The 24,631-nt window shown below is 44.1% G+C and overlaps 1 long non-coding RNA gene across 2 annotated transcripts in view; it reads left to right on the forward strand.

The window, feature by feature from the left end:
- Positions 1–10,239: 10,239 nt before the first annotated feature.
- The window catches only part of LOC309608308, a 72,453-nt gene continuing 58,061 nt past the window's right edge, over positions 10,240–24,631 (forward strand). For both annotated transcript variants that reach the window (XR_014232798.1, XR_014232799.1), the window contains exon 1: positions 10,240–16,836. This is a non-coding gene — a long non-coding RNA (uncharacterized lncRNA). The remainder of the gene's footprint in view (positions 16,837–24,631) is intronic.

The following is a 24,631-nucleotide window of genomic DNA, read 5'->3' on the forward strand; positions in this document are numbered from 1 at the left end:
AGTTAAAAGAAAGCATACTGCAATAGTCAGGGAAAGCTGCTGTAACAGAGAGGTGCAACAACACAGTGACCAGAAAAACAAAGAGCTGTATTTCTTTCTCATACAACAGTGTCAAGCTGGGTGGTGCAAGAGTGGGGCACCTCTCCTTGCATTATGTGCCCCCCACCTCCTGCCACTGTCATCACAAGCACTGGTTGACCCTGGGTGGCTGCACAGGCAGGTTCCAGCCATCAGGAAGGAGAAAGAGCACTGAGGACTCGCCCCCATCGTCACCACAGCCATGTGGATGGTCCACTTCAGCTCCACTCACGTTCCACGATGACAACCACATCACCTGTTCACATCTAACTGCCAGGGAGGCCGGGAAAGGCCGTCCAGCTCAGCAGCCAAGGCCTGGCTATAATTCCATCCCTGTGGAAAAAGAAAGAAGGGTTTTGGTGGACAGCCAACAGTACGTGCCGCAAACACCAAAATGCTCTCGTCACTATGACTGTGAAGTGGGCTTAGGCGTATTTTTATCTTCTTCTTTACATAGGTATCTGGATTTTTCTGAAATTTTCATATTGCTCTCAGGACAAACTAACAGTCATGGGTATAATCTTGGGTTCTGGAGCCAAACTGGATACAAATCAGCCTTACTAACTGGATGACCTTTGACCAGTGACTTTTCCTCCATGACCCTCCGCTTTCCTCAACAGTATCAAGGCAACAACAGTAGAACCTACTCCCCAAGTAGTTGTGAACATTGAAGGAGTGAAGACCTACAGCTTGCTTTGCCTCGAGCCTGGAACACGGTAACTGCGCATGAACAGTACTGAGCGTCGCTACCGAACCACAGTTATGACTGTGATTATTAGCATCAGACCACCTAATACACAGGCCCCGACTGTGTTTGGAGCACCCCTCCCTATGAAATTCCGCCCTCTTTTTCTTCTCTCTCTCCTTCCTCCTCCTCAGCCCCTTCACATGTTCATTAAACACTTGAGGCTCCTCTCTCTCATCTCTCCCACTGCCTTTATGATCGCTCTCTCACTCTGCTTCCTCCTCCACCTCCCTGCAGATGGCCAAGGGTTAGGGGGCGCTCATGGGTCCTGCGTGGAGATAGAAGAGGCTGACTTTCAGGTCCCTGAATTATTTAGATCTGACTGTGAAGGTTCAACAGTGGTTCCATTAGCATCCCTGGGACGTCCTGTAGAGGCGCTAACCCGCTAACCCTTGAGCTGGTCCCCTTCCTGTCCCCATGTTAGCAAGACTAACCCGTCTTTCCCACCTTCCTTCTTCCTTTCCTTTCCTCTCTGCTCCCAAACGTGTGCAAGCTTGGATGAGCACAAGTTAAACAGCTCATTAAAACTATTAAAAGCTGAAAATTGACCTTGGTAAATGACTGTGCAATAGCTTTATTAGATTTCTTGGGGTAAAAAAAAAGTTAGAAAGCCTGGCTGTCTTACTACTGATTTCTCGGGGCTCTCCATACAAGCTTCTAAATTTGGATCTTGAGAATTATTGAGCTTCTAATGGGAAAAAAAAAGAATTTGAAGTCCTGCCAGAGCCCAGAGTAATTCTCCAGCTCTTTGTCCCAGAGCCCTTGGAGAGGGAAGAGGCCATGTCTTTAGATTTGGGGGAAGGAGGGAGGGTGGTCGTTGTTGTTTTTGAGTTTCTGTGGGGCAGGAGGTGCATGGAGGGGTTGAGGATCTTCTGCTAAACTGATTCCCCTCTTCACAACCCTGAAATGAATCTTTGCAGGCACTCATAATTGATAGAAAGCGGGAGGTGGACAAAACACCAAAAATCCACCCAGTAAAGAAAAGCAAGTGATTCAAAACCTATTTCAAAGACAAAGGCGCAGATGCAACTCTTTCTTCCGTTTTCTAAAAGGTACGTGTGGTGGGGCTGGGGGCTTAAGCACTAGTGGAAAGGAAATGGGAGTGAACTGCGAACACACATGTGCTTGAAGGATCCAAGGCTGGTGTGGTCCAGTGTGGCAGTGAGGGCCTGAACCAGGTGTCAGAAGGCTGGGTTCCAGGGCACGCCTTGCCCCTAATCAGAGCAGGGCAAGGCACAGTGCTCCTCACCACCCGCAACTCCCAAGGATAATGAGAAGAATGAATGCTGGCCCTCCAAGATCCTCTCACTTCTAGCAGTCCTGAGGCATACTGGATCAGATTCTTTTTTTTTTTTTTTTTTTCTTTTTTAACATCTTTATTGGAGTATAATTGCTTTACAATGGTGTGTTAGTTTCTGCTTTATAACAAAGTGCATCAGCTATACATATACATATATCCCCATATCTCCTCCCTCTTGCATCTCCCTCCCTCCGACCCTCCCTATCCCACCCCTCTAGGTGATCACAAAGCACCGAGCTGATCTCCCTGTGCTATGCGGCTGCTTCCCACTAGCTATCTATTTTACATTTGGTAGTGTATATATGTCCATGCCACTCTCTCACTTCGTCCCAGCTTACCCTTCCCCCTCCCTGTGTCCTCAAGTCCATTCTCTATGTCTGCATCTTTATTCCTGTCCTGCCCCTAGGTTCCTCATAACCTTTTTTTTTTTTTAGATTCCATATATATGTGTTAGCATACGGTATTTGTTTTTCTCTTTCTGACTTACTTCACTCTGTATGACAGACTCTAGGTCCATCCACCTCACTACAAATAACTCAATTTCATTTCTTTTTATGGCTGAGTAATATTCCATTGTATATATGTGCCACATCTTCTTCATCCATTCATCTGTTGATGGACACTTAGGTTGCTTCCATGTCCTGGCTATTGTAAATAGAGCTGCAATGAACATTGTGGTACATGACTCTTTTTGAATTATGGTTTTCTCAGGGTATATGCCCAGTAGTGGGATTGCCGGGTCGTATGGTAGTTCTATTTTTAGTTTTTTAAGGAACCTCCATACTGTTCTCCATAGTGGCTGTATCAATTTACATTCCCACCAACAGTGCAAGAGGGTTCCCTTTTCTCCACACCCTCTCCAGCATTTATTGTTTCTAGATTTTTTGATGATGGCCATTCTGACTGGTGTGAGGTGATACCTCATTGTAGTTTTGATTTGCATTTCTCTAATGATTAATGATGTTGAGCATTCTTTCATGTGTTTGTTGACAATCTGTATATCTTCTTTGGAGAAATGTCTGTTTAGGTCTTCTGCCCATTTTTGGATTGGGTTGTTTGTTTTTTTGATATTGAGCTGCATGAGCTGCTTGTAAATTTTGGAGATTAATCCTTTGTCAGTTGCTTCATTTGCAAATATTTTCTCCCATTCTGAGGGTTGTCTTTTCATCTTGTTTATGGTTTCCTTTGCTGTGCAAAAGCTTTTAAGTTTCATTAGGTCCCATTTGTTTATTTTTGTTTTTATTTCCATTTCTCTAGGAGGTGGGTCAAAAAGGATCTTGCTGTGATGTATGTCATAGAGTGTTCTGCCTATGTTTTCCTCTAAGAGTTTGATAGTGTCTGGCCTTACATTTAGGTATTTAATCCATTTTGAGTTTATTTTTGTGTATGGTGTTAGGGAGTGTTCTAATTTCATTCTTTTACATGTAGCTGTCCAGTTTCTGAATCAGATTCTATCAGCGTTTCCTGAACATATACTCTGCGCGAGGCACTGCCCTAACCATGTCATCTGGCCCTGCTATATGCATTTCACTTTATCTTCACAGCATCTCCCTGACAAAAGGATCATCAGCCCCATTTTTCAGAGGGGGAGACTGAGACTTAAGGAGGGAAAGTGACTTGCCCCAAACCACCCAGCCATGAAGTGACAGCACCAGAGCTCAAACCCACCTCTTCTGAGGCTAGTCCAGTGTTTTTGAACTGTGCTGGGTAAATATGCGTGTGTGCTGGTTTGTGACTTTCTTTTTTAGTCACCTAATTGTATGCCTCCCTCTCTTCCTCTCTCAGCTCCTTGAGGGCCCTGCACATCGATCCCCACTGTATCCCCCAATCCCAGCCTGGTGCTGAGGAGTGCAGAGGACAGAAGATGGAGAAATTGGGGTCCCAGCCCTCAGGGTGCTAAGGGAAGCAAGTGAGGACATTTCTTCCTAAAGTTCAAACTTTGACCAAAATCCATTTTGTAGAGGATCCTGGCTAACATTCCCTGAAGGAACTGCAGTCTTGGTCCTGGCTTCTTCCACAGCCTTGGAGAGTCCCTGAGATGACCTGTCACTCAGTCTCCTCCTCTGGAGAGTGGCTAGAATATGAGCGAACATCCTTGCTCATTGGGGTCTTGTTGAAAGGCTAAAATGAGATAGTCTGTTCTCACAGTGAATTGTGCAAAGCAATATTTCAGTAATCAAAAGGTATTTGACAGAAGGATGCTCACTTAGAAGTCTGAATTTGGTAGGTTCCTGTTTCTGGACTCCACCTTCCTTGTAGGGTTGGGAGGATTGAGTACAATAAAATAATATATGTGCTGAATGGTAGTTGGCAATAGTATTATTTCTATGCAAACTGCTTCTTTCCTCTACAGACTTAGAATTCTCCCTGAGCTCATTTTCTTTTGAAACCTAATTTAAAGAAATGAAAAGTACAATGAGATACCACTTCTCATCTATCAGATTGGCAAAAATCCAAAAGTTTGACAGAATAGTCTGGTGGTGAGGCTCTGGGGGAAATGGCCACCCTCACCCATTGCCAGTGGGAATGTAAATGACTACAACCGTAGCAAAATTACACATGCCCTTGATCTTTGACCCAACAAAGTCACTTCTAGCTATCTATCCTGGAGATATGCTGTCAAAAATACACAAAAAGACGTAAGAGACATATCAACCAATTGCAATGTATGGGGCTCATTTCGGTCCAGATTTGAACAACAAATTGTAATAACAAGAAAAGGAAATGTGAACACTGGTTGGGTATTTGATAAATTCTAAGGAATCATTACTAGTACTTTTAGGTGTGTTCACGGTATTATGGTTATGTTTTTCTTAAAGGGTTCTTATCTGTTAGAAATACTTATGAATGGAATACAGTGTCTGGAGTGTGCTTTAAAGTAATTCGGGAGGAGGGAATATGTGGTTGACAGGTACTTGGGAGCTTATTATAGTTTTCTATTTTTGTATATGTTTGAAAGTTTCCACAATAAAATTATAATATTACAGATAAAGCTGAGATCCCCCCTGACCCCACCTAGGGGTCCTAACCCTAATCCTAGGATTCTCCTCAGGTAACCACTGTTTCCAGTTTGCTCTGAACCCTTCCATACATTTTTCTGGGCACTTAGAACTATATATATACTCACAAGGGTGGAGGAATAGTATTTTTTTCCATGTACACCAATGACTTAATGTCCTGCCTTGTGCTTTCTCCTAGTTGTATGTCTTGGAGAGTTTCCACGTAGCACACAGAGATTTATTCTGTTCTTCCATTTCTGCACAGCATAGCATGGTAAGGGTTTACTATAGATTATCTACCCATTCCCACAACAATGGTCATTTATGTTGTTTCCAGTTCTTTTGTGATTACAATCATTGCTGCGGTGAACATCCTTGGATGTATCTCCTCATGCAAGAGAGAGTGTTTCCATAGGGTAGATAGTGAGAAATGGAATCGTTAAGTCCTAGGTTATTTTCAGCTCTGTGTTAATAGATACAGACCCTGCCTCCCTGTACCATGTTTTCTATCACTGAAGTCTCAGAAACTTGTTTCCTCTTAGTCAAATGGGGCACTCACTAATAGGAGATGCTATTTTTTTATTATTACCTGTTTGCCAATTATTTTATAATTCTGTCCTCAGCTCACCTCCTACCTCCTTCATCTCTTAGAACTGTTGCTCTAGGCTCACTCCTCTACTCCCTGCTTTGTGATCCAATCAGCCTGGCTCTCCTCACTCCCACACCTCTCCCCCCTTCCTCTGGAAGACCCCTTGCCATGGACCTGCACACTCGGTCCCTCATACTTTGCTGCCCACATCCCCCCTGCTCTCCTCCAGCCACATGGGTCTGTCCCTCTTCAAATGTTCTCTAATCCCTTCAAGGCTTATACACGCCATTTCTCCTGCCTGGGATGCCCTTGTCCTGCCCCGTTAGTGACCTGGTTTAACAGTCATTTTCTCAAGACAGCCATCTCCTGCTCTGGAAGTGCTAGATACCTTTCAGTATAGCACTTGGAGCAATTTTTAATAATATATGTATTTTTTAATTAATCTGATTAATGTCTGTCTTTGCTATTAGATCTCAAGCACTGTGAGGGCAGAAATTGAGTGCATTTTTGCTCACCACTGTACACCCAGCATCTACCCCAGTGCCAAGAATGTAATAGGGCCTCAATAAATAGTCATCAAGTGAATTAATAAGTGAAGGAACTATAGGAGGCCTGGTCACACATGGACAACTCCCTTCATTGGCAGTTTTTTACTTGACCCCTACTTCTATCAAATGACAATTCACCCACAAGGTCCACTGGTAGAAGAGATTCAAGCATCTAATTGGGCCACTGGCCAGGATTCCCTTCAAGACCCTTTTGCAGATCTGAAGTTCCATGTTTTCACAACATAGCAGCTCCTTCGTGAAACACTCCTCTGGCTGGAAGAAATGCCTTGTAGTTTCCTCTCAATTCCTATAGCACCTCTCGGAGCACAATTAGTGTTGAATCTGGTATACAACTATTCACGGACAGGCCTCCTTTGCTATTGGACCCAGTGGTAAGGGTCGGAATCTTAGTCGTCTCTACCTCCCCTGGGCTTGATAGCTGCACATCTCTTAGTAAATATTCAATAGAACATCACTGACTGAGAAATGAAGGAGTGATTATGGGACCCTAAGTACCAGTTCTCTTCTAACTGTGGGGTTGCACTGAGTGCTGGTCCAAAAGCTAGAACATACCTCAAATGCTTTCAAGAAAAAAAAAAATCCTGGCCCTGCTGCTTTCTCTCTGTGGCTCATTCCACATCTTCATGGTTGGAACGCCATCCAGAAAGCCTCTTTATTCCCACAGTGCAATGTGAGCCCGTCTCCTTGCTGCCACACCTGCCCTTGTCAGCAGGACAGAGTCCCTGAAGGTGTCCGCGAGCTCTGGGCATCTTCTTCCCATGCAGTTCCTCCTTCAATTTGGCTTCCAGAATGTTGAATGCCAAGTTTTTCTGGGCAAGTCCAGCAACTTTTGTGGGTAGCACATCTGTTTTCCTCCTCTTAGTCACTACTTTTCCATTTGAAAATTGCTAGTTCATACATTTTGTTGTATGAAATTTTTTGGTAAGTTGCTTCAAATTCAATTAAGGAGGGAAAAGAGCCAGATACGTATCCTGAATAAATTTTACTTAGAAAGTCTCCACTTTCTGGTTCTACCACATGAATTTGGAAAGAGTCTCAAGAATGAAATGATTTCAGGAAACGTGCACCTTCAGGAAACTGCACCCTTCTTTGAAGAAACAGTGGACTCCAGATCTGGGGCACAGAAATACAAAAGGAATTTGGAACATCTTGTTGTGACAGAAAGTAAAGAAGAGCCCAAAAAGTGATAGGGGACATGTCAAAATACGGCCCAGCTGGAAGGGCTGATAATAAGCCAATTAATTGATTAATTAGTTGGGGGAGAAGTTGTCCTCCTGACAGAAGAAAGACAACAAACAAATATAAAAGGCATGATGGAATTAGAAAATCACCATTTGGCAACCACCATATTAAGAACTTTCAGGAAAGAATCATCATTGATGAAAATATTAGTGGGCGGAAGTTTGGGGAGTAACAGAATATTTCCACCGTCTCCGAAAGCATCAAGTAATGAGCGGAATTGATACCATGTGCTTTTCTGATATGATGCACTGAGAAGAATGCAACATTCCTTCTGTGGTATTTCTGCTAAAGGATCAGAGTCTGAATCTAATCATGGGGAAACATCAGACAGATCCAAAGTAAGGGCCATTCCATAACATCACTGGCCTGGGACTTCCCTGGTGGTGCAGTGCCTGCCAATGCAGAGGACACAGGTTCGATCTCTGGTCGGGGAAGATCCCACATGCCATAGAGCAACGAAGCCCGTGCACCACAACTTCTGAGCCTGCCTTCTAGAGCCTTCTAGAGCCTTCTAGAGCCTGCAAGCCACAACCACTGAGCCCACACACCGCAGCTACTGAAGCCTGGCGCCTAGAGCCCGTGCTCCGCAACAAGAGAAGTCACCACAATGAGAAGCCCGCGCACCGCAACGAAGAGTAGCCCCCGCTCTCTGCAACTATAGAAAGCCCACGCACAGCAACGAAGACCTAATGCAGCCAAAAATAAATAAATAAATTTATTTAAAAAAAAAAAGATCATTGGCCTGAGAATTGTACGTCTAAAAAGGGTGAATTTTACTGTACGAAGAGTATACCTCGATACACCTGATTTTTAAAATATAACTGATCTGCTCTCTTTAAAACTATCAATGTCAAGGAAGAAAGACTAGGAACTATTCCAGATTATATGAGATTGTATAGACAAGACAAGTGAATGCAACATGTGATACAGAATGTCCTTTTGTTACCAAGAACATTATGGGGATAATGCACAAAATCTGAATAAGATTTGTACATAGACAATAATCATGTGTAAATGTTAATTTCCTGATTTTGTTAACTATACTATGGTGATATAAGAGAATTACCTTGTTTTTAGGAAATAGACTCCAGTATTTAGCTGCAAAAGGTCATTATATCATGTCTACAACTTAATATCAAACAATAGATAGATTAGATGGATGGGTGGATGGAGGGATGGATGGTGTTAAAAGATCATAAAATGGAGACCAGGCTTGAGGATCCCCCAAGTAGATGAAACCAGTCAAGCAAAACTTATTCTAGCTTATTTCATGAACATAAAGAAAAACTTCACATATTTCCTGTAAATGCCTCTGATAATCATAAACAAAACTTGTCATCCTCCTAAAATGATATAAGATAATCACTTTTAACCAATCCCCTGCCATCTGGAAAACCTCATTGAAACAACCAGTCATTGTAAGGTTAAGCAATCCTCATTTTCACTTTGTAAACCATACTGTAATGAGCCTCTGAGCTTCTTACAATCTTCGGGTTTGACATCTCCTTGTTTGTGAACATTTTATTTCTCATTCAATAAAATATCCATATCTAGTAAAGTTCTTTGAATTTCCTTTTGACAAAAGGGGGGTGGATGGATAGATAGATAGATAGAGGCAGGATGCATATAAAATGTATCCTTGAATACATTTCCAGGCTGTATACGAAACTGAGGTCTCCAGCAGGCAAACTTTTTGTATAGATAATTGACGTGGGCCTTCATGAACCAACTCGGAAGGGATTCTGAACTGCAAGGGCTCCAATTCCCACCAGGCAGCAGAGACAATGAGCCGCCAACGCTCCACTGCCTCCTCCCTCAGCTGTGACCACGGACAGGTCACCCTGGGCTCTAGGACATTCTGAATCTCCATGCAGGGGCCCAGCTCCTGCCAGCCTCCCCTCACAGTTTCTGTACCTCCTGTTTCCCCCACCCCCTCCTCTGCAGTCAGTCCTAGTAGAGAACACTCTGAGCCCCCAGCTATGCCAAACTGGGCACCGAGGCGATGCCACCAAACCCCTTTTCACTCGTGACCTACATTGCCATTGGTTCCATGGACTGTGCATTCTGCAAGTTGAAGGGGGCAATGTTGCTATGACAACAGTTCCTGGAGCTGGAGGGATGCAGAACACCTACTTAAAAAAGTTCCCTTACCCATATGGCAAATGGACTTCATCAGTTGTTTCTAAATCAAATATCCAAACCAGGTGGGCTGAAAAGGGAATGTTCTTAGAGGGCTCATTGAGGTCACAGCCGCAGAGCTACCCTTTAAGGTATCAGAGAGTGAAGAGTGAGCAACACAGCTTCTTTTAATTTTGTTTTTAAAGACAAATATGATTACAGATTAGCAGCGTGCTCTCTGGCTGCTGTGATCTTGTCGGAATGAGAAGGAAACAGACATCTAAAAGCAAGGGCTGATTCTCTCTCTTCAAAAAATCAACCTTGGCTGGTTCCTATCATTTTCTCCTTGTGACTGTCTGGGTTTCTAGCTCTTTCCACTCCTCCATCCAGCAAATGCTGTGTGTGTGTGAAAGAAAGAGGTTGAGGTTCCTAGGTCTGATTTCCAGCTTTGCTGTGTATCAGCTGTGTGACCTCAGGCACGTTCTTTCTTTTCTGAGGCCCAGTTTCTTCACCGGAGACACTCGTTTATTCCTTCCTCCAAATGTTCACAAATGCTTCTTGAACGCTGACTATGTGCCTGAGGAATGATACCGCCCCACCCCCGCCCCAGGGGCTTGTGTGGCTTTAGACTACTCTTAAGGGTTAAAATCAAGGTCAAAATCATGATCACTGGTTACCTTTGCGTCTCTTCCCCCCACCCCAATGCTGGGGTCCCCATCACAGCCCAATTTGATGGGGTTACATTATTGACTATGTGTCTGGGTCACCCACTGAGACGGAGAGGGCTCCTCAAGGGCAAGGATCGGCTTCCAACCCAGCCCTGTCTACCCAGGGCCTGGCACCCAATCATTGTAAGCCAGCTCCTGTACAATGAAAGATGTTAGAGCCTGTGTCAGTAACGTGGTTTTTCTTTTTCTCGTGTACCTCGTAGAATCACTGAATTCAACTCACAATCACCTTTCAGTGTTGGCTCCAGGAGCACTCTCTGGGGAGGTGCTTATGAGGGGCACCTGGCTGGGGGCTGAGCCGCCCACGTGATGAGCCGCGCTCTTGCTTTAAGTGGATTGCACCAGCATGGCCACCCGGGGAGCTTGAAGCTGCGTCAGCACGGTAAGCACTCTGGTTTTGCTTGGGTTTTTTGTATTCGGGTTGACTTGGGCAGAGTGTGCATGAAGATTACGAAGGCGCTTGACCGTCACCCACCACCTTTGGAGCCCCCGGTCCTCAGCGCTTTCCAGCCGAGCCTCTCTTTTCTGAGTCTGTGCGCCCTAGAAAGTGACCTTTGACAACCCTCACTACCGCCCGCCAGAAGAACAGCTTTCTTTCATTTCCTTTCTCAGCTGAAAACCTGGTCTCACAGGAGCTCCTACAGAGAAGAAAAAAATCAACATGAAACAGGGCATCAAAACTCTGGGGACGTGAACCCACACCGTGTCACCCTCTCTCAATTTCAGTCTCCCTCCCCGAGGGGCTTGGAGAGAAATGTGGAACATCACTCTGGTAATCCCTTCTGGACACAATTATGTTTAGTTACTGCCTACTAGGACCTACTTGGTATGTCTCATCTTACGCTGATTGCATTCAAAACTTGATTAGATTCTATTGATTCTGTCATAAAAAAATAAAGGCAGACTTCGTTCCTGCTGTAAGCTTTTGCTTGCTTAATATAAAAGATCCCACCTGTGCCTCATAGGCTTCTACCTGCCTTTCTTTGCTCTGCTCCACTTCTAGCCCTTGCCCTGCTCAAAGCCCACATCTCCCCTCAGTCTTGTGCGTGGGCTTTAGTTTTTATTACTGTTATTTGCTGGTCTCTGTTAAGGCTGTTTGCTCTCCCAGCTACCAAAGGGGAAAGGAGAAATATTTCTCCAGTTCCCAGATAGTGCTGTTATTGGCCAAACTGTTTTTCAGTGAATTCTTCTATATTTACTGCCCCAAGTGTTATTTATTCCCATTACAAGCAATTTCCCTTATAATAAAGGAAAAGCTGACTGTGACCTACGAGGAGAGTCAGGCCCCTTGAGGCGTCTCTATACCCACTCTCTATTATGTGGCAAATGCTCACACCTTTTAAAACCCAGCTAAATGTCCCTACCATGTGAAGTCTTTCCTGGCTCCTCCAGGCAGTTGAAAGCAGATGAGAAGGAAGAAAGCAAGCCAGACTGAAGACCCAAAATGGGTCAATGAATGATAATCATACAAAGATACAGTTGAAAAGAGCTCACACTGGCCAGGGGCCAGGAGACCTCGGTTAACTCACTTTTTCCCCAAATTTCAGTTACTTGTCATGATTTTTTTGCCATATCTGAGTATCACTGTTTACTTATAATTTTCTTTGCTATCTACTTGCTTTTTCTGCTTTCTTTACTGACATTTATTTTTAAAGAAATCTTATAAGGATCTCTTGCCATAACCAGGAGATAACTACAACAGGTAGTTTTTTTAAATGAATACAGTGAAAATGAAACAATGGCACTGCCAAGGCTCTGACCCTGATCCAACCCTGAAGTCTCTCTCCTTGTCAACAGGGGAAGTTAGAGGGTATCCCAGCATCAGACTGAGAATGGCTCCTTAAAAAACATGAGGAGGACTGAACAAGGATTGAAAAGGGAATGTCTTTCTCATCACGTGATCTGTGCTCATAGAAACCCACTTAAAACTCGTCTCCTGCACCATCTTGAATCCCTCCATATACCAGTGAGGCTTATCCCACAATTTAAGGATGAGGTTAAGGGACTCCCCTGGTGGTGCAGTGGTTAGGACTCCGTGGGGCACAGGTTCAATCCCAGATCAGGGAACTAAGATCCCACATACCGTACAATGCGGCCAAAAAAAATAAGGATAAGGTTAAATACTCATAGAAGGGTTGATTCCACACTACTCACAAATTGCTCCCACATTCCATGAGTTTCCTAACCCTTGCCTGAGGCTCCTGACCCATAACCCGCAGAAAATTTAAGCTCAGCCGTCCTAGAACACCAGGCTCCTCTTGGAGTGGCCAGGAGCTAGGTCAGAATTCTGGCCACAGATACACAATCTAAAATAACGTTTTTTTTAATTTTTAAGAATCCAATTCAGCAGCAAAACTATCCCTTCTTCCTACCCTTCTACTCTGTTTATCCTTTTATCCTTTCTCTTTTTCTGGAGTGTTCCTGAGTAACAGGTCTTTTACAAGAGGTTAAAAAACACTCATGGAGAATCTGTGCAGATATTACTCTTTAGGAAAACTGACCTTCATGTGATGGGATGTTTTAGGGGGTGGGCCTTAGTTAGCAATAATAACGTTGGCTCATTAGGAGAGACAAAAATAGGAAAAATCCAAACCCCCAGCAATAAGATATTGATTCTGAAAGCCTTGGGACCTTCATTCAATAGAATTCTATGCAGTCATTAAAAATTATGTTTAGGAGTGTGTAATTGACATGGGGAGATATTTACACCATAGAATCAATTCAGGCAGTCTCTCTAGTACAACTATATAGATTAAATATGGTCTAGGACTTAAGCTCAGTATTCCTCAGCTTTCTTGTCTTCCATGAAAACTTGCATTAGCTCCTTGAGTTATAGAAATTAAGGATTCCATGCCCAAGTAGATTGGAAGAACTCTAGATTAACCACAGTGAAATGAGCTTTGCTACTAAATTCCTCAAATTTTTGAATATGCCAATGAGCATCATGAATTTCCAAGAGGAGGTGCTAATGTGAGCCATTTTCTAAAACTTATTTAATCATGAAACTGGTGTGCTGAGAGCCACACTTTGGAAAGATGGATAGATGGATAATTGAATGTATGCATTAATGAATCAATATAGAAGTCTAGAAGATACACACAAAATGTTAACAGTGATTCTATCTGGCTGTTGGAAGTATGGGAAGCTTTTATCTTGTGATTTTTCCCACAAGAAACATTTCTGTTTTGTAATATTTAAGTAACAAAGTTGTTTTGTCATTGTTTAATTTTTAAAATTTGGCTGGAGAAGGGATGGAGATAGGGGAGAGAGTTCTCGTTCTCAAAGCCAGCTGTGTGACTGCCTTGAACACATGCCAGTGTGAATGATTGCTCTTCTAAAGCAATGAGGCAGGTTCCCTGGATGGCTTTCCCACAGTTCCCATTGGCCACCATGGGAAACACTCTGTTTTCAAATAGAGCCTAGTCATCACCATCACCATTATCATCATCAAAGTCATTTGGTCACTGATATGCTTTTCTTAAGGAAAAAAATTTTTTTGTTGAGATAAAATTCACCTAACAAAATTAATCGTTTTAAAGTGGCATTTAGTTCCTTCATAAGGTTGTGCAACCATCACCTCTATCTAGTTCCAACGGATAGGCATCTGATGAGGATGTCTACAAGAACTGAGGTGGCCTGTCAAAGGAATAGACACATAACAATGTTAATAAAGCAGAAAATCAGGGCCATAAAAAGGAGAAAGGGATAAATATACCAACCATGAGGTTAATATGATGCTTGTGATTGATTATCAAGAGTATCTCTGGGGACTTCCCTTGTGGCACAGTGGTTAGGAATCCGCCTGCCAATGCAGGGGACATGGGTTCAATCCCTGGTCTGGGAAGATCCCACATGCCGCGGAGCAACTAAGCCCATGTGCCACAACTACTGAGCCTGAACTCTAGAGCCCATGGGCCACAACTACTGAGCCCACGTGCTGAAACTACTGAAGCCTGTGCGCCTAGAGCCCATGCTCCACAAGAGAAGCCACCACAATAAGAAGCCCACGTACCACAACAAAGAGTAGCCCCCGCTCGGCGCAACTAGAGAAAGCCCGCAGGCAGCAACGAAGACCCAACGCAGCCAAAAAAAAAAGAGAGTATCTCTGAACTTCCTGGCAGCCAGGACAAAATGGGAAACACAATGATAAATGGCTATTATCAGAAAAGAGAAAGCTTGGTATAACTCAAATGAACTAAAGTATTTTTCTGGAACTTAATTCTAGAAGAAACTTTTCATGTGAATTTCATACATAGAACATTAATATGTAAAATAGGCAATGCTCTTGACTATAATTTTATAGCAAATGCACGAGGAAGGATTTTCCTATAGTTGTTTTTCAATAAATATTTACTAGGTTAATTAATAAGTAAATAAGTAATTGAATAAAAGATAAATCAGCTCATCTGCATTTTTATCCCACATATCCTTCATAAATTTTGTCCGTACGATAGAACTAAATGCCAAAGATTGAAATCATTGCTAAATTAATAAATTATTATTTTTTTTAAAACCCTCAACTGGAAGTTATTAACTATTTTCTTTTTTTTTTTTTCGCCTCCCGCCCCCTCGTTCCATCCCCCTCCCCGCCGGCCTCCCGGCCCCGCCGCGCCGAGCTCCGCGGAGAGAATCGCGCGGGCCGCCGCCGCCATCGCGTTCCCGGGAGTGTGGGAAGCGGGTCGAGGCAGGCGGCTCCCGAGCCGTCTCTCGAAGTCGCTCTTCTTCGACCCAGGCCCAAGTGTGCGTGTGCGTTTCCTTCCCCGTAAGCACTTTGATCAGCGTTTCCTCAGCGCCGCGGAGGAGCCAGGGCGAACCGGAGCTTTTAACCCCCTGCGTGCCGCCCCACGGTGGGCTCCGTGGGGAGGGTGCCGCTGGGAGACTAGTCGACACGGGGGCCATCGGTTTGGTTTGGCAAGCCAGTGTCTGGAGGAGCCCGACCGGATCCGAGGAGCTTGCCCAAGCGCGGCAGGCTCTCCTGGGGAGAGCAGGCCGCGAGGCCCGGGGCGGCTCGTTAATGTTCCAGCCTGCCCGGGGGCCGCACGGTAACCCGACCTGACCGGCGAGGCGAGGTGCGGGCTTGAAAGGCCCGGCAGGCGGAGGCTTCTGGAGGGGATCTGGAGGCCCCGGGGGGACCCACTTTCACGCACCCTGTCCGCTGGTGCGTGGACGGCTCCCAACCCGGGCTGGGGGCCTCGCTCTAGCCCCGCGGACTCGGCTCCGGCCGCCGCTCCCTCCCCTGGCCAGGCCTTGCCGGGGAGTTAATGGTTGATTTACTGGCTCTGCGTGGCCGGCGCCCTCCCAGCTATTTGTCCAGGCTGAGGAGTTGCTGGCGACTAACTATTTTAATCAAATGAAAATATTAGGAAACTCTGGATTATCTTCTGATAGCACTAACAATGGAAAACCATAAGGCTTTGGGCACTATCTAATTGCTTTATAATTTTACAGAGATTTTAGGATAAAGGGGTCTCCATTCTTCATTCCAGATATGCATAAGTTGTTTAAAGATCAAAATTTAGTTAAAGATTTGCAAGAGTTCCTAAAATCTATCTACTCCCCAGATCATGGAAGTATGAGAGTTAGAACAGTCACGCGAGCATAGCATTTTTCTTCACCTGCCTAATTCTGTCATGGGGGTAGACTCAGTCCATCCAAGCTCCATTTCTTCAGTCAATCCCATCTTAGATTTCAAGAGAGGAAATTTTGCCCCTCAGCAGTAGTTTCATGAGTTTTCTAGGCCCTAGTCCCAAGGCTAAGGCTTAAGACATGCACCCCAATGTTTATAGCAGCATTATTTGCAATTGCCAAGATATGGAAGCAACCTAAATGTCCATCAATGGATGAATGGATAAAGAAGATGTGGTACATATATATACAATCGAATACTACTCAGCCATAAAAAAGAATGAAATTTTTCCATTTGCAACAACATGGATGGACTTGGAGGGCATTATGCTAAGTGAAATAAGTCAGACAGAGAAAGACATATGTATGATATCACTCATATGTGGAACCTAAAAAATACAACAAGATATTAATGTAACAAAAAAGAAGCAGACTCATAGATATAAAGAACTAACTAGTGGTTACCAGTGGGGAGAGGGAAAGGGGAAGGGGCAACCTCGGGATAAGAGATTAAGAGGTACAAATTATTAGGTATAAAATAAGCTACAAGGGTATATTGTACAACATGGGGAATATAGCCAATATTTTATAATAACTATAAACGGAGTATAACCTTTAAAAATTGTGACTCACTATACTGTACATCTGTAACATAATATTGTACATCAACTACACTTCAATAAAAAAGTGCCATCAAAAAAATAAATAAATAAAGACTATGGTTTAAGAACAAATATTTCTCCTCCTTCTCTACCTCCCAGATGGGGAAAACATACCAAAGGTCCTAGTGAGCCATTTGCAGGAGGATCACAGTGGCAGCCGTGAAAGGAAATGACCTGGAAGGTATGTCCACAGATTGACAACGGATTTCCCAGGTTTTGTCATTCAGACTAATTTTTATCTTAAAAGTTTTTTTCTTTCTAGTATTCTCTAATTGTTCTATAATAAGCTTGTATGATTGATTCATGAAAAGTTGTTTGGTTTTGTTTTGATAAGAAAGAAGCAGTAGATAAGAGAACAGGTTTAAAGTGACAGGAGCCACAGTGCGGGAGGCCACTCGGCTGTCCCCTCAGCATCTGTGCCACTTGGAGAGAATCCTCCTCTCTTGCCCGTGCACCAGGGGTAAACATTCCCACCTTACAGACGTGTGGGGAGGATTAAATGAGATAATACAGAGCTCAGCAGTTCAGACTGAGCATGTGTTTATTAGTACGTTGTGAATATAATATTAGAAATGGTGGCTATTAACATTACTAATTGATATTTTTATTTTGCATAATGGCAAAGCATTTTCACAATAGTAAAAAAAGAAGAAAAAGTTGTCTCTAATTCCATCATCCCAACAAATCAAGCTATTGTCATTTGCCTCCGGCCTCTTCTAGTCCTAACCCACATGATTCATACATAATTATAATCATATTGTAAATGCAATTTTGTATTCTGATTTCTTTCACCTAACATTATATGATAAGCACTTTCTGCCATATATGAATCATTAAATGGCGATTTTAAAAGCCATACGTATTCAGGGACAATAAGATGCAGTGACTGTCTATAGCACAAGTGGTCTGCTTCATATTTTCTGAATTAAAATCCCTCAGAATGACCAATACTGGCCCTTGAAGTAACCAAATTCAGTGTAATAAAACAAATGTCACAAGGAGGCGAGCAAATCAGGGCACTTTGGGTGAGGAGAGAGCATTAACCTTTTATAAGCTTGAAAGCTGATGGGTTTCAGTTGGCTACAACGTACAAATGTACCTCGGAATAGATCAGAGGATGTACTGCCTTTCTGAATGTGAGTGCAGGATCTGACCTCCAGAACCAAGCCCAGAGTATCTGAAGCCTGAAGATCAAGGAAGGCCAACCCTGGCATGCAAGCTGCTGCTCTTCCTTCCGCATGCGCTGAAGTCTGGGCAAGCAGAGGTGGGGAAGGACAGGGCCAGCCAGAGCGAGGAGGTGAGAGGGCACAGAACTTGCTTGGGGACAAAGACAGAGCACCTTTAGGCAGAAAGATCAGGTGTGGATCAGGAAAGAGTGGGGAAATATTTTGTCAAAATCGCTGGCCTGGAAAATGGAAAGACTTGAATTCTGCTAAGGAGCTTTGAATGTAATTGGGTGGGAATTGGCAAGCCCCTGAGAGTTGTTGAATAAGGAAGTGGGCCAGCCAAGGTGCTGAGTGGGAAAGAGAAGAGAATAAACTAGTGCCGGTAGACAAAAAAGAAAACAACCCTGACAGGGGTGCAGAAGAGGAAGGAATCACAAGAGAGATGGCGGCTGATGGGTCCTAAGTGCCACGTTCCGGGCTCTGTTCTGGGTACTTTGTGTGTACTCACCAATTCAATCCTTATAGCAGTCCTCTGATTTGGGTACTATTATTATCATTCCTGTTCTCCAGATGAAAATTATTAGATGATTTGGGCAAGTTGCCAAGGTCACAAGTAACCCCAGCACAGAAATCCAAGCAGGTTTGTTCTGGAGAGAGGCTACCAGGCAAGTGGGGAAAGCACTCCAGGTAGAAGCGACAACACATGCAAAGCCACAGAGATGAAAAACAATGTGCTCCTTTGGAGTAAGGCAAACGTTCCAAGATGCAGAGAGTGGACAGGCCAGAGAAGAAATTCTTGGAATTTCTGTGACTGGCAGTGTGGAGGGGGGCCAGTGACAGAGGCTGAGAAGCTCTGTGCCCCTTCTTGTCCCCTGCCATGTTGTCCCCAGCAACCTGCACAAGAAATTGGTTTCACACACTGTACTGTTTACAAATTGGTTAGGATTATTTTGGTTGAGCCTGCCTCCATTCTGGCTGGTCTCAATACTCATCCTTCTAACAAACACGTATTGTGTGCCTCTCAGTGAAGGGTGCTGACTTTACAGAGATTAGCAAAATTGGCACAGTGCCTACACAAACCCACACCTGGGGTGAACTTCCTTCCGCCCAGCACGTAACTAGTTAGGACAAAGGATCTCCGCATGTAACACCTCAAACCTCTTTGTGCTTTCTTGTGAAAATCTCATCCTACAGAGCTGTGAGCTCAAAAAAGCTGCTTCCTGCTGGAGAGATCAGGTTTTACTCGCTTGTCACTGATAAAATTAACAGCTGGCATAAGTGATTTCATCTTGATTATAGCTGCATAGGAACCAGATGATCCAAGCTGATGTTTTCCTTGTTAGAGTCAGAATTCTTTAACCCAAAGAATATCCAGGATGCCAGCCTCTCCTTCCTCCAGGTTCCCAAGGGAAAGGCCACTAAAGATGGTTCCCAGCATGAGCTCTGAAGATGGAGATGCTGGAAGCCAGGTTCCTCTAAGTCTTGAGGGTTCTTATTTTGGGAGAACTTGGAGGTTCTCTCAAGGGTGAACTCTAACAGGGCAAAGATATGGAGATCAGTGGGTTTTCCCTGAAGCTGGACCGTCTATGGGGCACAACTTGAACTTGCTTTGTTCAGTCTCCTCACTGCCCCATGTTGTGAATATCCACTTGTCCATTCTCAAAGCCATTGGATCAGCTACAACCTGGCTCAAGGCTCTACAGGTGGCATTAGTAGGACTGGAGTAAACTTGCAGTGAGTGGGGGATATACTGAGAATTGCTGAGCGTCTGTATAAGCAGCAAATGGCTCAGATGCAACTTGACACACTGATGAGCAATTATCAGGGAAATAGAGGGGCATTTAGGAAAGTATCAGCAGCAGCAGCAAATTTTGTCTAACACAGGTTTGCAAAAGGACCTACATCTCTATTCAAGAAAGACTGCTTCTTATGCAGTTAAAATAAATCCTCCATCTGTCTAAAAACCACTTACATAAAGCGCCCCCTTCTCCCCCGCCTCCGCCGGTTCTTCATCTGTGGGCCAGGTCAGGCTTTTGGCCAGCTGCACCAGGCCAACAGCTAACGTGTGCATAGCCATGCACAGCCCAGAGCTAATTGCTAGAGAGAGAAGCCCCTTAGCGGATAGCTTGCTCTAAACATGCATAGGAGCAATCCCTGTGTGGGGAGCATGCTTCCCCAATGTCCGTTAGCATAGTTCCATCTGCACCCCTGCTGCGAGCAGTAAAGTCTGAAAATATTACATATGTATGTCTGTACACATGCTCACCCAGAGCATGTCCCTGAGCAGAATGGATGAGAGGTGGCTTCCCTGGAAAGGGCTCAAATCTTCCATCCCTCTACCTACACACAGACACATGCTCATTTGTTCCTTTAAAGGATGAGGATACTGAGAGGGCTTTTTCCCAGGATGGACTTGCAGACTCCAGGATAACGCTGGTGGCCTGTTTGCCACCTACATCCCAGAGGCTCCGGAAGTGGCAACGCCAACCAGCCAGCAGGGATGAGAGGGCACGTGTGTCTCAGAGGGCAGCAGAGCTCCCCCCCAACAACCTTCCAGGCTGACCTCAGGCTCACACTGTCCCGCTCCCCCTCTGTGCTCTCGTCTGCGGCAAGTCGTAGGACGAGGACATAAATGAGACGGTGAAGCCACCAGTGGCCTGGGCTTGGGCACCAGGCAGAGATGAACTCAATTTGAGCTCTGCACTTGCTAGCTTTGTGACCTCCACACAGCTCATGTAATTTCTCCAAACCTCATTTTCCTCATCTGTACAATAGAGACAGCAATGCCTGCCTACCAGGTTTGTTGCAGGGATTGAATGAGATAATGCACATGCAAAAACCTCCATTCAGTATATAACCACACTGCACAAATGCTAACTCATGGCATTTGCTGTGCTTGGTTTTCTTACCTGCTTAATTACACTTAATAAATAGTCAGTTCTTTGAAGGCAGGGTTAATGACTTATTGACTGCTGTATTCCAATGGATAAACATAGTTCCAGGCACACAGTAGCCCTGTATTTAACATTCATTAAATATTTATTGAATTTGTTGAATTCATAATTAATTATAGACCCATGCCTGTGGTACCTGTGATGGTTAATTTTACGTGTCAACATGGCTGGGCCCTGGTGCCCAGATATATGGTCAAACATTATTCTGGATGTTTCTGTGAGGGTGCTTTTTGGATGAGATTAACATAAACTAGGGATATTCTCACTCTTGGTCTGCCATTGCCAAGAGAGCAGGTGCAAGCTAGCATGCTCGAGGATGGGAGACATGGGGCTCAGAGTCGAGACACCATTACCCCAGCCTAGGCCATCCTAGGTTAGTGGTCAGCTAACCCCCATATATGTAAATAAGCTCATTAAGATCAACAAAGTTGCCTAGGTGGTCACCCTGAATCATGAGCAATAAATGCTTTGTAGGCCACGGAGATTTTGGGGGGGTTTGTTCCATTGAATTATTTTCACAGTAGATAACTAATACATAGAACTCATGAGTCACCTGCCCAAGCCTGTCTACCTTCACAATCTGTACTCTGCCCAGTGCATCACACAGTGATGGATGTCACCTGAAGGCAGGTCTCTTGGGTGGGACAAAACTTTTAAAAAGTGGAGAAGAGGTTCCTCTGCAATTCAGCCATGTGAGGATGGCATGCCCACCAGGCACCGGGCTGCCCACTAGGCAAGCTAAGCACAGGTGCCAGGCAGAGCCTAGAAAATCAGGGCAGCAACACAAAAATGAGAAACTTTTTTTTTTAAGAACTTGATATTTCAAAAAATAAGCATTGAAGTAGTCATCATAATTTTTTCAGAATTCCTTATGCTATTTTATGGTTTAGGTTTTTTTTAATGAGAATTACATTTTGGGAGGTGGGTTTGTCTCCGGAATCTGTTATAGGTTTAGAGCCTCTGGCGTGTCCGTGGGCCCCTCCTCTATAGGGATGTGGGGGACCTAGGACTGCATTTAGCTGGAACAGCACTGCAGGGCATAGCAGGAAGGAGCATATGAAGCATCTTGGGGGGCGGGGCGTGGGGGACACCCAAGTAACGGAGCTGGGCTTCTGCAATCTGTTTCCAACTGCTTGTGCCTATGAATCATCTACATCCACACTCCCTCACAACCCGCATGTTACATAAATAATATACAAAATGAGCAAAATCCAGCCACTGGCACGGATGAGCTTGACCTTGGGTAGTCATGGAGGAGTTAGGAGAAAGGGTTGCTTTAGAGAGCTGTGTGTGGGCTCCCTCCAGAAGGACGAGCTTTGCTTGGCTTCTCTACGTCACTAATAGCTTTTAAAAAGTCAGTCACCTTCAAGGCCCAAGCCCTTAGGAAACGGCCTTCAGTGCCAGTTTCTCACCCAGTAAAATCTCTGAAAAGGAAAATAAAAGTAGGCTTGCATTCCAAGAAGAAAAAGGAGCTCAGAGGGCATTCCCTGGTGGCCCAGTGGTTAGGACTCCACACTTCCACTGGTGACCTGGGTTCAATCCCTGGTTGGGGAATGGCTGGCACAACCAAAAAAAAAAAAAAAAAAAGGGAGCTCAGAGCAATCCCAGAGGATTTGGAATACTTGTGAAATCCAACTTAGGGAGAGGGTAGGTGTAGGTGGGGAATAGTCAGTAACTAAATGAGCAAAAATGTGAGTGCTGGACTCTTTCGTAAAATCTAGGGATAGAAATCGTTGTTTCCTCTCTGAATATTCAAAGGTGATGCAAAATTACTGCCAGGTGGGCCTGAACAGTGGCCTCCAGAAACTTTCCCTGGATTCTAACTTGTTTCCAGGGGAGTTCAGCTGAGAAAGTGAGCAGGAGACATCAGCAATGCCCAGGTTAGTTAGCAGGGGGCAAAGGAGGATAAAGAGGAGAAGGAAGAGGAGGAGGAGAAATTTTTACTGAGCACTTGCTTTGTGCCAAGCATTATCTCATTCAATCTTCCTCACAACCCTGCAAAATCCATTATTATTATTCCCGTTATATAGATGAGAATATTCAGAGAGCTTAGGTAACTTAGCCAAGACCACTGAACCAGTATGTGTCCCAGCAGGGTTTAGATCCCAGGCTTTTTGACTTAAATCCCATTGGCTAAGTCATGGGCCTATCCTGACTCTTAACAAACAGCTCAATTACCTTAACACTATTTAAATGTTTCCCATTTACAGAAATGCATCTACAGCTATAAAGCACTTTATTCTGTATCCACACAGGAACTGGATGATTCTCAAAACACAACATTTACTTTTGAAGTAAACCTATTTAACAGAGTCTTCCTTAGCATGCCTTAAATGAATACCGTATGAACTTATTTTGGTAGTGGAGGCCTCCTCCATTTTGGAAATGCTGTTAACTTATGTTGTCCTTCATTCATCATTCATTCATTCAAGAAACATTTATTGAGCACCTACTAAGTACCAGATACCCTCCTGATTCCTAGGACTTAGCTGATGAGGTTACCGCCCTGAAGGAGCTCACAGTCTGTACCTGGGATTGTTCAAAATGAGGCATCCAGAACTCATGGACTATTAGTGGGATTTTGGGTGTCAAAAACAGATTCACAGTGCAAGAAGAGAATAAGTAGATTCTCTAGATCTGGAATCTTAATAACTGAATGTAGCTGCCACTAAGTGACCAAATACTATCAGACCTCTAACCAAGTCATTCATATTAAAAAAAAAGCATTGTGCTCACAAATCACTGCTTCCTCAATTGATTCCACCAGTGTAGCACACTCCTAAAATAAAACAAAAAGAGTTAAACATTTCAGCTTTCCAAAACTGGACCAAAGCCAGTACCCTGGACTTCTGCTTTAGAATAACCAAGACCCTTTCTGTAAACCTATAAATAAATTTCAGCAGATGCCTGAACTCAAAGAGTACAAGTAGAGAGCCAACCCTCTGGTCCTCAGAAACATGTGCTGCCTCCTTTCCTGACCCCTCGCCAGCTTTAGAAATCTGTGTTTTGGGAAGCTATTAGTGAAGAAAACAGTATTTCCAAAATTATGAGTTACCCCAGAAAAACCCTACAAAAATAGGTAGCTCCAGAAAGGAGTGAGTGAGCTCTGTGTCCTAGTTCCAAGAGGTCTCTTCTACCCTGAGGTTCCAAGGGAAGTTAGGAGTGAAAGCCTCTAGACAGGCCTCTTTCAAGATACTATGATGAGCTCCGCTGAGCTGTGCCATCTCCATCACTGACCACTCAGAATGCCAAGTCGCAGGCTGTAAAAGCCAACCTCATCCCACCTCAGGATTAGAATGGATATCAAGTCATCAGTTTCCAACTCTGGTTTTGCACCATCACGGGGGGAACCACATATCTAAAGGATGGCACATAATTTTCAAAACAAATTGTACTTTAATTCATTTCATTTGAAAAGGTAAGGAGCTGGCAACCCTTTTAGGAGGCGTAGGAGTAGAAAGAGACCCAATAATGAGAATAGTAAATAACAATAATGATTAGAATAAACTAGAATATAAGCTTCTTAAGAACAGAGACTTTTTTCCATCCTGTTCCCTGCTGAATCCGCAGTGCCTTGTCATACACATCTACTTCATACACATCTACTGAATGAATGGATGGATGATACTCATAGGAGTGTTTACCGTGTCCCAGATTCTGTGCTAAATACTTCATCCTCATGATCTCATTTAAGCCTCTTGACCTATTCACCAGGAATCTGTACGACCGCCAGTCTGTCGTGAGGAAACTGAGACTCAGAACATGCACTTCACCTCTTCAGGGTCATCCTAGCTCTAGGGTAGATCCAGTTTTGTGGAGCCCGAAACTTATAAAACTTGAGGATTCTTGCTTTAAG

The sequence above is a fragment of the Balaenoptera borealis genome (assembly GCF_965194805.1).
Source record: "Balaenoptera borealis genome assembly, chromosome: 12".
Lineage (NCBI taxonomy): Eukaryota > Metazoa > Chordata > Mammalia > Artiodactyla > Balaenopteridae > Balaenoptera > Balaenoptera borealis.